Source organism: Geotrypetes seraphini, chromosome 19, assembly GCF_902459505.1.
Source record: "Geotrypetes seraphini chromosome 19, aGeoSer1.1, whole genome shotgun sequence".
Classification (NCBI taxonomy): Eukaryota; Metazoa; Chordata; class Amphibia; order Gymnophiona; family Dermophiidae; genus Geotrypetes; species Geotrypetes seraphini.
The window spans coordinates 30,766,373-30,780,644 of record NC_047102.1 but is presented as its reverse complement, the minus strand read 5'-3'; positions in this window follow the sequence as shown (position 1 = coordinate 30,780,644).

The window sequence follows — 14,272 nt, the reverse complement described above, 5'->3', positions numbered from 1 at the left end:
TAGAGTGACAAAGGACAATGTATGCGAGGTGGCTTTCTGATGAGAGATGTATAGAAAGGTACAAGGAATGGGTCCTGTATGTATTGGCTCTCCAGTAACCTTGACAGGAATGCAAGAGGTTTGGTGTGATATCTGAGACCCTAATTCAAAAGTATTAGGAGTGAGGCTTGTGCTAATCTGATGCCAGTTGGAAACTCTGTATTGTTGACTACAGTCCTACCCAAATATATATCCAGTGCAATAGAGATGGTATGCTGAAACAATGGTCTTCTATCTGCTCTGCTAGACTGTTGCAAGAAATACTGATAAGTTTTCAGCACCTCTTCCTTCTCCCTCCTCTCTGCTGCCCCAATCAGTTATTTCTTCTGCAAGCAAGCCTGCCTGCAAGAGTAACATAGTAAATGATGGCAGATAAAAGACCCTGAGTGGTCTATCCCAGTGTTCTAAAACCTTTTTACACCCGTGGACCGGCAGAAAAAAAAGAATTATTTTGTGGACCGGCAAACTACTAGGACTAAAATTTAAAAATCCCGTTTCCGCCCCATCTCCGCGAGCTCGGCCCCACAAATCATCTGATCCCATCCACACAAGCCTCAGTTATGATTTTATATTGAATGTATTTTATTAAAGTATAAAAAGAAACAATATTCTGTAGAATTGTCATTTTATAAATACAAATAATTCAGAGCAAGGATCAACAAAACCCCTGTCTCACCTCCCCTTCACATATATCCCCTCTACTATCAAGAAAACTGAACAAGCCAAATTATTACAGAATGCTACACAGAAATATCATGCTAACAGAATACTGAAGTAACACATGACAGGAATAGTTTTAGGGGAGTGCAACTAGGGCAACTGCCCCCTGGTCAGAGAGCGCCCTAAGCCAGCTGAAAGCTAAAGAAGCACTGCCTGGGTTTTGCAGTCCCCAGTTATGTCTAACACCAGCTCTAGCAGGATATATATTTCAAATCTGATATATTCTAATCACAAAATAGAAATAAAATTATTTTTTTCTACCTTTTGTCGTCTCTGGTTTCTGCTTTCAATCTTTTTTTCACTCTCTTCCTTCCAGCGTATGCCCTCTCTGTCTCTTCAATCCAGCATCTGCCCCTTCCATCCACTATCTGTCCTCTCCCCCTTCCATATGGTATCTGTCTTCTTTCTATGTCCCTCTCTCCTTTCCATCCAGCTTGTGCCCCTCTCTCCTATTTACATGATTCATTCCAGCTTCTCTGCTCTCTTCATTTTTATCTCTCCTACACCAGATCTATCATCGTTGTCCCTCTGCTTATTTTTCTGCTGACCCCTTCCTATCATCAATCTCTCTACTTTCTCATGCCTGTGTCTCCCCTTCCCCTCCTCTAATCTCTCTGCCAGCTGTTTCCTTCCTTTTTTCATTCTCCCTTCCCTCCTCCTCCTGTCCAGCAGTAACTCTCTTCCCTTCCTCCCCTCCCAGCAGCATCTCTCCGTCTCCCTCTCCAGTAGCAGCTGTCCCTTTTTTTTCCTTGCCCAGCAGCTTCCCAGATTCCTTTCCCTCCTCCCCTCCCAGAAGCATCTCTCCTTCTCCCTCTCCAGTAACAGCTGTACCTTTTTTTCCTTGCCCAGCAGCTTCCCAGATTCCTTTCCCTCCTCCCCTCCCAGAAGCATCTCTCCTTCTTCTCCCTCTCCAGTAGCAGCTGTCCCTTTTTTTATCTTGCCCAGCAGCTTCCCAGATTCCTTTCCCTCCTCCCCTCCCAGAAGCATCTCTCCGTCTCCTTCTCCCTCTCCAGTAGCAGCTGTCCCTTTTTTTCCTAGCCCAGCAGCTTCCCAGATTCCTTTCCCTCCTCCCCTCCCAGAAGCATCTCTCCTTCTTCTCCCTATCCAGTAGCAGCTGTCCCTTTTTTTCCTTGCCCAGCAGCTTCCCAGATTCCTTTCCCTCCTCCCCTCCCAGAAGCATCTCTCCTTCTTCTTCTCCCTGTCCAGTAGCAGCTGTCCCTTTTTTTATCTTGCCCAGCAGCTTCCCAGATTCCTTTCCCTCCTCCCCTCCCAGAAGCATCTCTCCTTCTCCCTCTCCAGTAGCAGCTGTACCTTTTTTTCCTTGCCAAGCAGCTTCCCAGATTCCTTTCCCTCCTCCCCTCCCAGAAGCATCTCTCCTTCTTCTTCTCCCTGTCCAGTAGCAGCTGTCCCTTTTTTTTATCTTGCCCAGCAGCTTCCCAGATTCCTTTCCCTCCTCCCCTCCCAGAAGCATCTCTCCTTCTCCCTTTCCAGTAGCAGCTGTCCCTTTTTTCCCCTGCCCAGCAGCTTCCCAGACTGATAGTGGTTTTCTCCCCTCCCAGCAGCTCTTCTTACTTCCCAGCGCAGCGATTCACGAAGGCAGCCTCGGGTCCTTTGTTGGGTCACGCCGCCTCTGAGGAAAGAGGAAGTTGTATCATCAGAGGCAGCCGCGACTCAGCAAAAGCCCCGAGGCTGCCTTCGTGAATCGCTGCGCTGGGAAGTAAAGGAGAGCTGCAGAGAGGGGAGAAAGCCACTGTCGGAGGCTCCCCAAGATCTCTCCGGCCCAGCGCACGCTTCCGATGCTGATCTTGCCGGTCCTGCGTGGACCGGCAGGAAGTTCAAATGAGTCAATCTTGCCGGTCCTGTGCGGACCGGCAAAAATTTCCTGCGGACCGGCGGTTGAAGAACTGTGGTCTATCCAGTCTGCCCAACCATACATGCTCAATAGTTTATTTATTAGACATCTGTGTGGAACACTGTCAAAGGCTTTGCTAAAATCTAAATACACTACATCTAGTGCACATCCTCTATCCAATTCTCTGGTCACCCAGTCAAAGAAATTGATCAGATTTGTCTGGCAAGACCTACCTCTATTGAATCAATGTTGCCTCCATTCCCGTAATCCACAGGATTTCAGAAACTTCACCATTCTCTGTTTTAAAAGCTTACCACAGAAGTCAGACTTATCGGCCTATAATTCCCTACTTCTTCCTTACTTCCACTTTTGTAGAGAAGACCACATCCACCCTTCTCCCGACTCTAGAGACTCATTGAAAAGGTCAGTCAGCGGAGCCACCAGAACTTCCCTAAGTTCTTTCAGCACCCTCGGATGTAAACCATCTGGCCCTATCGCTGTGTCTATTTTTATTTTAGCTAGTTCCTAACGAAAATCGATCAGGGTCTACCACTCCTCCATCCCTATTCTTATTTGTCTTCTGTGGTCCCACTCCTGGCAATTCAGCCGTGAACACAGAACAGAAATATCTGTTAAGCAATTCAGCCTTTCCTTTATCAGCTTCTACATATTTCTCCCCTTCAACTTTGAGTCGCTCAATGCCACTTTTGCACTTCTTCCTATCATTGATATATCTAAAAAATGTTGTCTCCCTGTAGTACTGTGTCAGCTATTTTTTCTTCCATTTGCATGTTTGTTTTCCTGACCACACAACCAGACCTCTCAACTTTTCCAGATATTTTTGCCTGTCTTCCTCTTTCTGTCATCTTTTGTAGTTTATGAAAGCTAACTTTGTATTCCTTACCTTTTCAGCTACTACTTTAGAGAACCAAAGGAGCCTTCATTTCCTCTTACTTTTACTTACTTGCCTCACAGAAAGGTTTGTCACTCTTACAGTTACTCCTTTCAGTTTTGCCCACTGCATTTCCACTCCCCTCCAGACATCCCCATCCAGACAATTCATTGTCGTAATCCCCATCCAAAGTTAGTTTTTAAAAAATTCTAGATCCTTTGCTTTGAATGAACCCTCTCTATACCCTTATTAATATTAAACCGTCATTAGAGTGGGCAGACTTGTTGGGCTGTGGCCCTTTTCTGCCGTCATTTTCTATGTTTCTATGTACCATTTTCTATGTTTCTATGTACCATCTGGATGCCAGATGATCACCCACTGTAACATCAGAAACACTTTCCCCGTTTGTAAGCACTAAGTCCAACATGACCCCATCCTTCTTGGGTTCCATTCCCAACTACTGGAGCAGTTCTTCTTGTAGAGAATTCAGGATCTCCCTACTTCTAAAAGACCCTGCAATAGGGATACCCCAATCAACATCTGGCATGTTAAAATCACCTATTAGTAAAACTTTCCCCTTTTTAGATATATTCTGAATGTCTACTATTAAATCTCTGTCTAGTTCTGCCGTCACACCAATGTAAATATATTCACCATTCCCTCTTTCCAAATTGATCCACAGTGGCTCTTCCTTACCCTGCAGATCCTGCAATTGTGTGACTTTAATATGATCTTTATATATCAATGTAGTAGCTAGGAAATAATTTCTTTCCTGCTAAACAAGCAACCATATTAGATTTTTTCTGACCCTCAGTGGCACCACTCAGGACTCAAACCTTTCATTGTCCTGAGCTTTACGTGTCTGCTCGTCACTGGGTCTAATAATCTTTTTCTTAGAGCTAAATGTTTTTTAGACTTTTTAACTTTTTATATTTATATTTTTATACTTAGCTTAAAGCTGTGGCTAAGTCCTCTTGGCTCGAGATGTCAGCATTTATAAGGGATGTCAAAGCCGACATGTTTCGCCTAAATAGCTTTTTCAAGGCTTCATCTCTCTTCACCACCGACTACCACTGTAACCGCCAATTCTTTACCCTTATAAACGCTGACATCTCGAGCCAAGAGGACTTAGCCACAGCTTTAAGCTAAGTATAAAAATATAAATATAAAAAGTTAAAAAGTCTAAAAAACATTTAGCTCTAAGAAAAAGATTATTAGACCCAGTGACGAGCAGACACGTAAAGCTCAGGACAATGAAAGGTTTGAGTCCTGAGTGGTGCCACTGAGGGTCAGAAAAAATCTAATATGGTTGCTTGTTTAGCAGGAAAGAAATTATTTCCTAGCTACTACATTGATATATGAAGTAAGCACCTGTGTTCATTCATTTATAGTGCTTTGGTTTGATTAATTGAAGATATGGCACTAGAAGAACCTGAGTTTAATATGATCTTTAACATATAATGTTACTCCCCCTCCTTTTCTTCCTACCCTATCTTTCCTGAACAGATTATAGCCCATCCCAGTCATGGCTTTCCGTGAACCACGTCTCCGTGATCGCCACTATATCCAACTCCTCTTCTTCCATCACAGTTTCTAGATCCAGAATCTTGTTTCCCATACTTCGAGCATTAGTATATACTGCCTTAGAACATAAGCAATGCCTCCACTGGGTCAGACCTGAGGTCCATCATGCCCAGCAGTCCGCTCATGCGGCGGCCCAACAGGTCCAGGACCTGTGCAGTAATCCTTTATCTATACCCCTCTATTCCTTTATCCAGCAGGAAATTGTCTAATCCTTTCTTGAACCCCAGTACCATACTCTGCCCTATTACGCCCTCTGGAAGCGCATTCCAGGTGTCCACCATGCGCTGGGAAAAGAAAAACTTCCTAGCATTCATTTTGAATCTGTCCCCTTTCAACTTTTCCGAATGCCCTCTTGTTCTTTTATGTTTTGAGTGTTTGAAGAATCTGTCCCTCTCTACTCTCTCTATGCCCTTCATAATCTTGTAGGTCTCTATCATGTCTCCTCTGAGTCTCCACTTTTCCAGGGAGAAGAGCCCCAGTCTCTCCAGCCTTTCAGTGTATGAAAGGTTTTCCATGCCCTTAATCATTCATGTCGCTCTCCTCTGGACCCTATCAAGTATTGCCATATCCTTCTTAAGGTACGGTGACCAATACTAGACACAGTACTCCAGGTGCAGGCGCACCATTGCCCAATACAACGGCAGGATGACTTCTTTCGTTCTTGTTGTAATACCCTTCTTGATAGTACCCAACATTCTGTTTGCTTTCTTTGAGGCTGCCGCGCATTGTGCCGTTGGTTTCATTGTTGTATCCACCAACACTCCCAAGTCCTTTTCGAGGTTACTTTCCCCCAAAGCCAACCCCCGGAGCCTTCCAGACATTGCCCCCATTCCCCTTACCTGAGAGCTTATACCTGAGGGCTTTAATCACCCTGCCCTATCACTTCTAGCTTAAAGTCCTCTTCAGTACATTAGCCAGCCTGTTGCCAAAAGACACGTCTTCCCTTCTTTGATAGATGCACACCATCCCTGCTCAGCAGCCCTTGGAGAATCATCACATGGTCCAGGTAGCAAAAATGTTCTTGACAACACCATCCACATAGCCACGCATTCATCTCCAGGATGTGATCTTCTCTGCCCTGGCTTTACCCTCAAAAGGGAGGATGGACGAGAATACCACCTGTGCACCTGACTACTTCACCTTCTCTCCCAGAGCCACAAAGTCGCTTTTGATATATTCAGAGGGGTATTTGGCAGTATCGTTAGTGCCAACGTGGATGAGCAGCATCAGATAATAGTCATCAGGCTTGATGAGTCTCTGCAAGCTCTGTATCATCTTGGATTTTGGCACCAGGCAGACAGAATATCGCGTGACATCATGTCTGATCTGCAGATGGATGCTTCTGTACCTCTCAGAAGGGAATCGCCAACTACCACTACCTTACGCCTCTTAGTGGTCACGGATCCAGTAATTTTGGGGATTTCAAGCTTTGGTCCCTCCTCTCCTTGGGATGCTTTCATCTGCTCCACTTCCAGGGCAGTATACCGGTTCTTCAGTTCAAAGGGGGGGGGGGGGGTAGGGGGAGTCAGTATCAATCTTGCAGCATTCCGTAATCTGGGTCCAGCTGTCTTCCCTAAGCACAGCCTCTTCTTCCCCATTGCTGTAAATCTTTGATGCCTCATGTACCTCCCATTCTCATCGATGTACCTCCCATTCTCACGGGTGCTTCTCAGTCTTGCCACCTCCTCTTTCAGTGCCTTTACTTCCTTCATGAGAGATTCAAGCTGAAGACAGTTTGCACATGTAGCCATTCCCTCTGCTTGGGTAACATTTTCTGTCTGCACAGAGACAAGTTGTAACCTTAGCAGCAGCTTCGGTGATATGATGTTTCCCAGCCATATTGTGGTGCAGAAGTACTTACACCTGGAAAGAAAGGGCAGAAAAATCCTACCAAAGTAATGCCCTGAAGAGCTTATAAATCAAAAAGCTCTGCCTTGGAGTGGGCGAGAGGGAATTAAATTAACACCAGAGCCTTTCCCCAATAGCTATTTGTGCCCTAAACTGATATTATGCCCTGAAATACAGCCTAAAACACTAATCTAGGCTAAAACACTGTTTTGTATTAAACCCTAACAGAGACTAAAGGCTACACTATTGCCTGGCCAATCTAGGTCACTAGTACCAAAACTCAGTAGCAACATTCCATGCTACCGATCCGGGGCAAGCAGTGGCTTCCCCATGTCTTTCTCAATAACAGACTATGGATTTTGCCTCCAGGAACTTGTCCAAACCTTTCTTAAAACCAGCTACGCTATCCGCTCTTACCACAACCTCTGACAATGCGTTCCAGAGCTTAACTATTCTCTGAGTGAAAAAAATTTCCTCCTATTGGTTTTAAAAGTATTTCCCTGTAACTTCATCGAGTGTCCCCTAGTCTTTGTAATTTTTGACGAAGTGAAAAATCGATCCATTTGTACCCATTCTACTCCACTCAGGATTTTGTAGACTTCAATCATATCTCTCCTCAGCCGTCTCTTTTCTAAGCTTGGCCAAAGTAGGAGAGTCAGGTAACATCCAGTTCTGCAAAATGGACCTTCTCCCTAAAAGTACCACTCACTTTAGGAATCCACTAAATCTTTGTGGCGCAAGAAACCCTCTCTCAAATTTATCAAAAAGCATAAGTGGTGTCATCACTATACAGTAGGCACATGAACATAGATCTGCCTCCAAAAGGTAGCAATTACAGGGCAAGTCCAGAACATATATTCAAGGTTATCTGGTGACTACTTACACTTTAAACGAACACTATCAGCTTGAAAGAATGTTCTATAGGCTCTAAAGGGTGAAATATACATACAAATAAGCATTTTATAATTCATTTCCCAGAACAAGGTATTTGGAGCTACAGCTCAAGTAGACATCAAACATCTATTAAGTCAGTCCCTGGAAAGAGAAACATGATGCTCCTCCCCATTTATTTGCTAATGGTGTGTAATCAATCTCCAAAACTTTCCCCTGCAAATACTTATGATGATACCTCAATGGAATTGGAGTGCCTCTGTTAAAGTGCCATAACTTGTGTTATCAAGAGCGTTGGTAAAGAAGCCACATAGTATTACAACTGGAGATATACAGTACATATATGTTGCTAAGTGAAAGATCAAATTCCATCTTCAATGTCTCCCACCTGATGAAGGTATAAAAGGTCTTTAGTGGCTTGAATTCTAAACATAGGACTAAGGCCAGGAGTAAAATCTTCATTGCCCTGAATAGGCAAGAGAGGCAAAGATGAAGACCTGAGACCATGGAACTTGCATAGCCATTGCCAGGTACTCCACTTGGGCTTATGAAATGGTATTTTAACAAGTCCTCTAGGCTAGTGTTTCTCAACTCGGTTCTGGAGTACTCCCTTGCCAGTCAGATTTTCAGGATATCCATAATGAATATGCATGAAAGAAATTTGCATATAATGAAGGCAGTATATGCAAACTTCTTTCATGCTTATTCATTGTGGATATCCTGAAAACCTGACTGGCAAGGGGGTGCTCCAGGACCTAGTTGAGAAACACTGCTCTAGGCCAGTGGTTTCCAACCCTATCCTGGAGGACCAACAGCCAGTCGGGTTGTCGGGATAGCCCTAATGAATATGGATGAGAGAGAGTTGCATATAATTGAGATGACAGGCATGCAGAACTGTCCATGCATATTCATTAGGGCTATCCTGAAAACCTGATTGGCTGGTGGTCCTCCAGGACAGGGTTGGGAATCATTGCTCTAGGTTGCTGCTGATACATGCAAAGTATAACTGAAATAAGTCTTGCTCAAACAAAGCTTCTTAGGGGTATGGGAAAGATAAATTACAAAACCAATCATTGATGTGGTACATAACACAAGCCATGGAAAATGTTTAATGTTCAACATTCCCAAACCTCCATTTCCTTTTGGCAGGAATACCTAATCAAATGGAATTTTGTTCTCTTACCATTCCCTAGATAAACAATTATCAAACGTGCTCACAAGTTGTCATGTTCCTTCATAGATGTGGCAACATTTGCAGAACATAAAGCCACTGAAGCACATGTTACAAAGGGCAATTTTACCTGACAAAAAAAAAAAAGAAGAAAAGATTACCACTCTCAGTTTGGAGATAGCAATAAGAAAGTGAGTAAAGTTAAGCATATACAATGATGCTAAGTCTCCAACAAAGCTACTTATTTTTGAAGATTAAAGTCCAGACTGGATGAGCTATTTGGCCTTTATCCCGGGACAAGCAGACAGCCTATTCTCACATATGGGTGATGTCACCGATGGAACCCGAATGCAGACAGCCTCGCAAGCAGACTTGCTTGTAGAAATGTAGAAGTTCTGAGTCAGCCACACTGCCCATGCGAGTTTCCTCAGTTCTCAGTTTTCCGCGGAGCCGAGAAGTCCGTCTTTGACTCTCTGTGTTTAACTTTGTTACTTCTTTCCTTCTCTCACTGCGGTTTGTGTTTATTTTCCTTATGAATTGCTGTGTTCTTTTCTTTATTTCTAGTTTAAAAAAAAAAAAAATTTCTTCCGTTCGACTGATGGGGCTGGTCTCTCAGCCACAGCCCATGGGCTTTGACTGTACTGCGACTATTTTTCCTCCTATGTCCCGGCCAGCAACGGGTTTCAAGAAGTGTAGCCAGTGCCAGTGTGCGATTTCCCTCACAGACCCACACCGTTGATGCCTCAAGTGCCTTGGGCCGGACTATCAACCGAAGTCGTACGAGCGCTGTGCTACTCTTCAACCTCAAGCCCTTAAACATCATCAAATTTTAGTGGAGAAGCTTTTCGGGATGGACTGTAAAGTCACACCCTCGACTTCGAAAGCGCCTCAGTTCCATCTTCTACTGAGGGTCCTCCTGCCACCACAACGCCGATCTCGAGCCTCATCAAACCTTCCTCGTTTGCTGCGGCTCTTTCCTCGAGTACACCTGCTGTATCTTCCCCTGGATCCTCAGGTCAGATAGCTCAGCAGAAAGTTCCAGTGGTGGTCCTCATGCTTGCTAAGACTTCCAAGTCGAAGCACATTTCCATTGCCACTTTGGAACCTCCAGCCGTAGGAGGTGGTCCGGTTCCAGACGCGGATCCATCCTTGCCGGCTTCCTTCCAGACCATGTTAGAGCAGCAATTTGTTCAGTTCCTAACCAAAATGGGACCGAAGCTGGCTACTCTAATCCAGCCTGGGCATTCTGCAGACTCCCACGAGGTCGAGCTTCTACCCATGCCTCGTGCTGAACCTTTACACTCTATGCAGGGAGCAGAGTCTTTGCAAGTGTCTGGTCTGGCATCTATGCACTCTAAGCAAGGAGTAGATTGTTTGTAAATGCCTCGACAGGAATCCTCACACTCCATGCAAGGAACAGAGTCTTTGGGAGTGCCTCGAGATTCCTCCACCAAGCCTCCTGAGTTTCGATTTACAGCTTCTAGCCCTGTTCATTCCTTGGTAGCAACGTCTGCTTCCATCTCCGGGCGAAGTCTCCTCGATCCTCGAGATCTGCTTCCAAGCACCACTCTCATCATCAATCGAGGCCTTCCTTGAGGCATAGCTCTTCTTCTAAAGAGCATCCTTCGAGACTCATTATGCAATTCCTGCTGTTCCAGGAAAATTGGACTCCAGGTATAAAACTCTGCATTGCAAAGGATTTGATAATTCGCAGTTGTCTCACCAATCCCTGCTTGTGGAGTTCTCCTTGAAAAGATCCCATCCTTCCAGAGTTTATGCTACCGTTCCTCCTGGTAAGGAAGGAAAGACCATGGACAAGTTTGGACCAAAATGCTATGATGTCCTCCAAAGTCCTCGATTATAATTTTCATTTTGTCACTTATTTCAAGTTTCTCATTGATCTTCTTCCTAAATTTCTCAGCTATATAGATACACAGAAGCACTTCAAATTTCAAGAAGTCATAGGTACTCTGTCACAACTCAGATTACATCTTCTCCAGTCTTCTTATGATGCCTTTGAGTTGTCTGCCAGGGTGACTGTTTGTTCTGTAGCAATGCGCTTTCTGGCCTGGCTTCGCACCATTGACATGGACCCTAATCTTCAGGACCGCTTGGTTAATATTCCTTGTGCAGGCAATGACCTTTTCGATGAATCTGTCGAGGCAGCCACTAAGAAATTGTCTGAACATGAAAAATCTTTTGCTTCCATTATCAGATAAAAGCCTAAGTCAGCTCCTGACAAGCCTGCATGACGTCCTCCAATTTTCCAGAGGCATTTTGCTCTGAGACCGGCTCCTTACACTTGTCCACCTCCCAAAAAAACAGCAGAATCAGAAGCAACAGATCTCAACCTTCTGCTGCACCTAAGACTGCGCAGCCTTTTTGACTGTTTAAAACAGAGCATAACCTCCACCTTTCTGTTTCTGTCCTCTTTTCCCCCCATTGGAGGTCGTCTCCATCATTTTTATCACCGACGGGAAACAATTACATCCGACATCTGGGTGCTGTCCATCATCCGGAAAGGATACTCTCTTCATTTCACTCAGGTTCCACCAGAGCTTCCTCCAAGAGAGTATCCTTCCAGTCCATCCCAGAGCGCCCTTCTTCAAGAAGCTCAAGCTCTGCTTCGTCTCTGTGCCATTGAACCAGTTCCTTTGGAACAGCAGAACAGGGTTTTTACTCCCATTATTTTCTTGTTCTGAAGAAGACTGGCAATCAGTGACCCATTCTGTATCTCAAGACTCCCAACAAGTTTTTAGTCAAAGAAAAATTTTGCATGTTGTCCCTGGCGTCCCTTTATTCCCTTCTAGATCAGAATGACTGGTTATGTTCTCTGGATCTCAAGGAGGCTTATACTTATATTCCCATTCATCTGGCCTCCCGTCAATATCTCAGTTTTCGGGTGGAGAATCTGCATTATTAATACAGAGTGATACCCTTTGGCCTGGCTTCATCTCCCAGAGTGTTCACCAAGTGCCTGGTAGTGGTAGCAGCAGCTCTAGGGAACCATGGTCTTCAGGTATTTCCCTACCTCGACGATTGGCTCATCAAAGATTCCACATCTCAGGGGTTTATTGTAGCGATCCAACGGACTACGTGATTCCTACAAAGTTTGGGATTCAAAATCAACTTTCCAAAATCCCAACTACAACCCTCTTAGAATCTACAATTCATCAGAGCTGTTCTGGACACTATCCAACTCAGAGCATTCCTTCTGCAACAATGTCTGGAAACTCTCCTTCAACTCTGTCATGTAGTGTCTTCCCGCTCTTCAATCTCAGCGAGACACATGATGGTACTACTAGGTCACATGGCCTCAACATTACACGTGACTCCTTTTGCCAGACTTCACCTCAGAATTCCTCAGTGGACGCAGGCTTGCAACCTCCTTTTTCAACACATTGCAGTCACTCCTTCCTTGAGACAGTCTCTCTGCTGGTGGATGCTCTCTTCCAATCTCTCCAGAGGCTTGCTGTTTCAAACCCCCCCCCCACCACCACCATCAGAAGGTCCACACAACAGATTCCTCTACCTACGCTTGGGAGGCTCATCTCCATGGTCTCCGTACTCAAGGCCACTGGACCAGTACGGATCGTCAGTCTCACATCAATCTCTTAGAACTCAGTGCGATTTTCAACGCTCTCAAAGCTTTTCAATATCTTCTTCAGGACCAGGTAGTCCTCATTTGGACGGACAACCAAGTCACCAGGTTCTATGTTAACGAATAGGGGGAGGACAGGATCTTCCTCCCTTTGTCAAGAAGCTCTGAAGGTTTGGGACTGGGCAATCTGCCACAACAACTTCCTCAAAGTTGTCTACATCCAAGGGGCGAAAAATTGCTTGGTGGACAACTTGAGTCATTTTCTGCAACCTCATGAATGGACACTCATTTCCTCACCTCTGCATCACATTTTTTCGCAGTGGGGAACGCCTCAGATCAATCTCTTTGCAGCTCCCCACAGCCACAAACTGCCCCAGTTCTGCTCCAGGATATATTCTCTTCATCGCCTTGAGGCTGATACTTTCTTACTGGAATGGACAAATCTTTTCCTGTATGAATTCCTTCCATTCTCAAGACTGGTCAAGTTGAAGAACGATCATGCCACCATGATTCTGATAGCTCCTCGGTGGCAGAGACAACCTTGGTTCTCCCTTCTACTTCAACTCAGCAGCAGGGAGCCATACCTTCTACCAGTTTTTCCATCTCTGCTTCCACAGAGTCAAGGATCTCTGCTTCATCCCAGCCTGCAGTCTCTACACCTGACATCTTAGTACCTCTCAACATAACTCTTCAGTTTTCTCAATCTGTATGAGACATTTTAGAGGCTTCTAGGAAGCCTGCCACTAGACAATGCTACCACCAAAAATGGACTAGATTTTCTACGTGGTGCATCTCTCGCGATAAGGAGCCTCAAGATTCCTCCTGATCTTCTGTTCTAGATTATCTTTTGCACTTTTCCACCTCTGGCCTCGAGTCTACATCGATCTGAGTCCATCTCAGTGCAATTGCTGCTTTCCATCAGCCTATTGAAGGGAAACGCCTCTCTGCTCATCCGGTGGTTTCCAGATACATGAACGGACTTTTCAATGTCAAACCTCCTCTCAAACCGCCTCCAGTGGTTTGGGATCTCAATGTTGTTTTTGCTCAATTGATGATGTCTATGGCTCATCTGAAGTATCTCACTTGGAAAGTGGTGTTTCTCATTGCCTTCACATCTGCTCGACGAGACAGTGAGCTGCAATATGCAACATGCAAGCATTAGTTGCTGATTCACCTTTCACAGTTTTCCATAATGACATGGTGGTTCTCCGTACTCGTCCTAAATTCTTACCTAAAGTGGTTTCAGAATTTCATCTCAACCAATCTATTGTACTTCCAGTGTTTTTTCCAAGGCCTCATTCTCATCCTGGAGAATCAGCTCTTCATACTCTGGACTGTAAACGTGCTTTGGCCTTCTACTTGGAACACACCAAACCACACAGAACTGCTCCTCAACTTTTTGTCTCCTTCGATCCAAAGAAGTTGGGACATCCAATCTCTCAGCATACCATCTCCAACTGGATGGCTGCTTGTATCTCTGCTATGGCCAGATTGATTATAACTACAGAGTCGAATCACTGCCTACAAAGTCAGAGCAATGGCAGCTTCGGTGGCTTTCCTCAGATCCACACCTATTGAGGAAATTTGCAAAGCTGCTACCTGGTCCTCGGTTCATACTTTCACTTCTCACTATTGTCTAGATGTTTTCTCCAGACAGGATGGCCATTTTGGCCA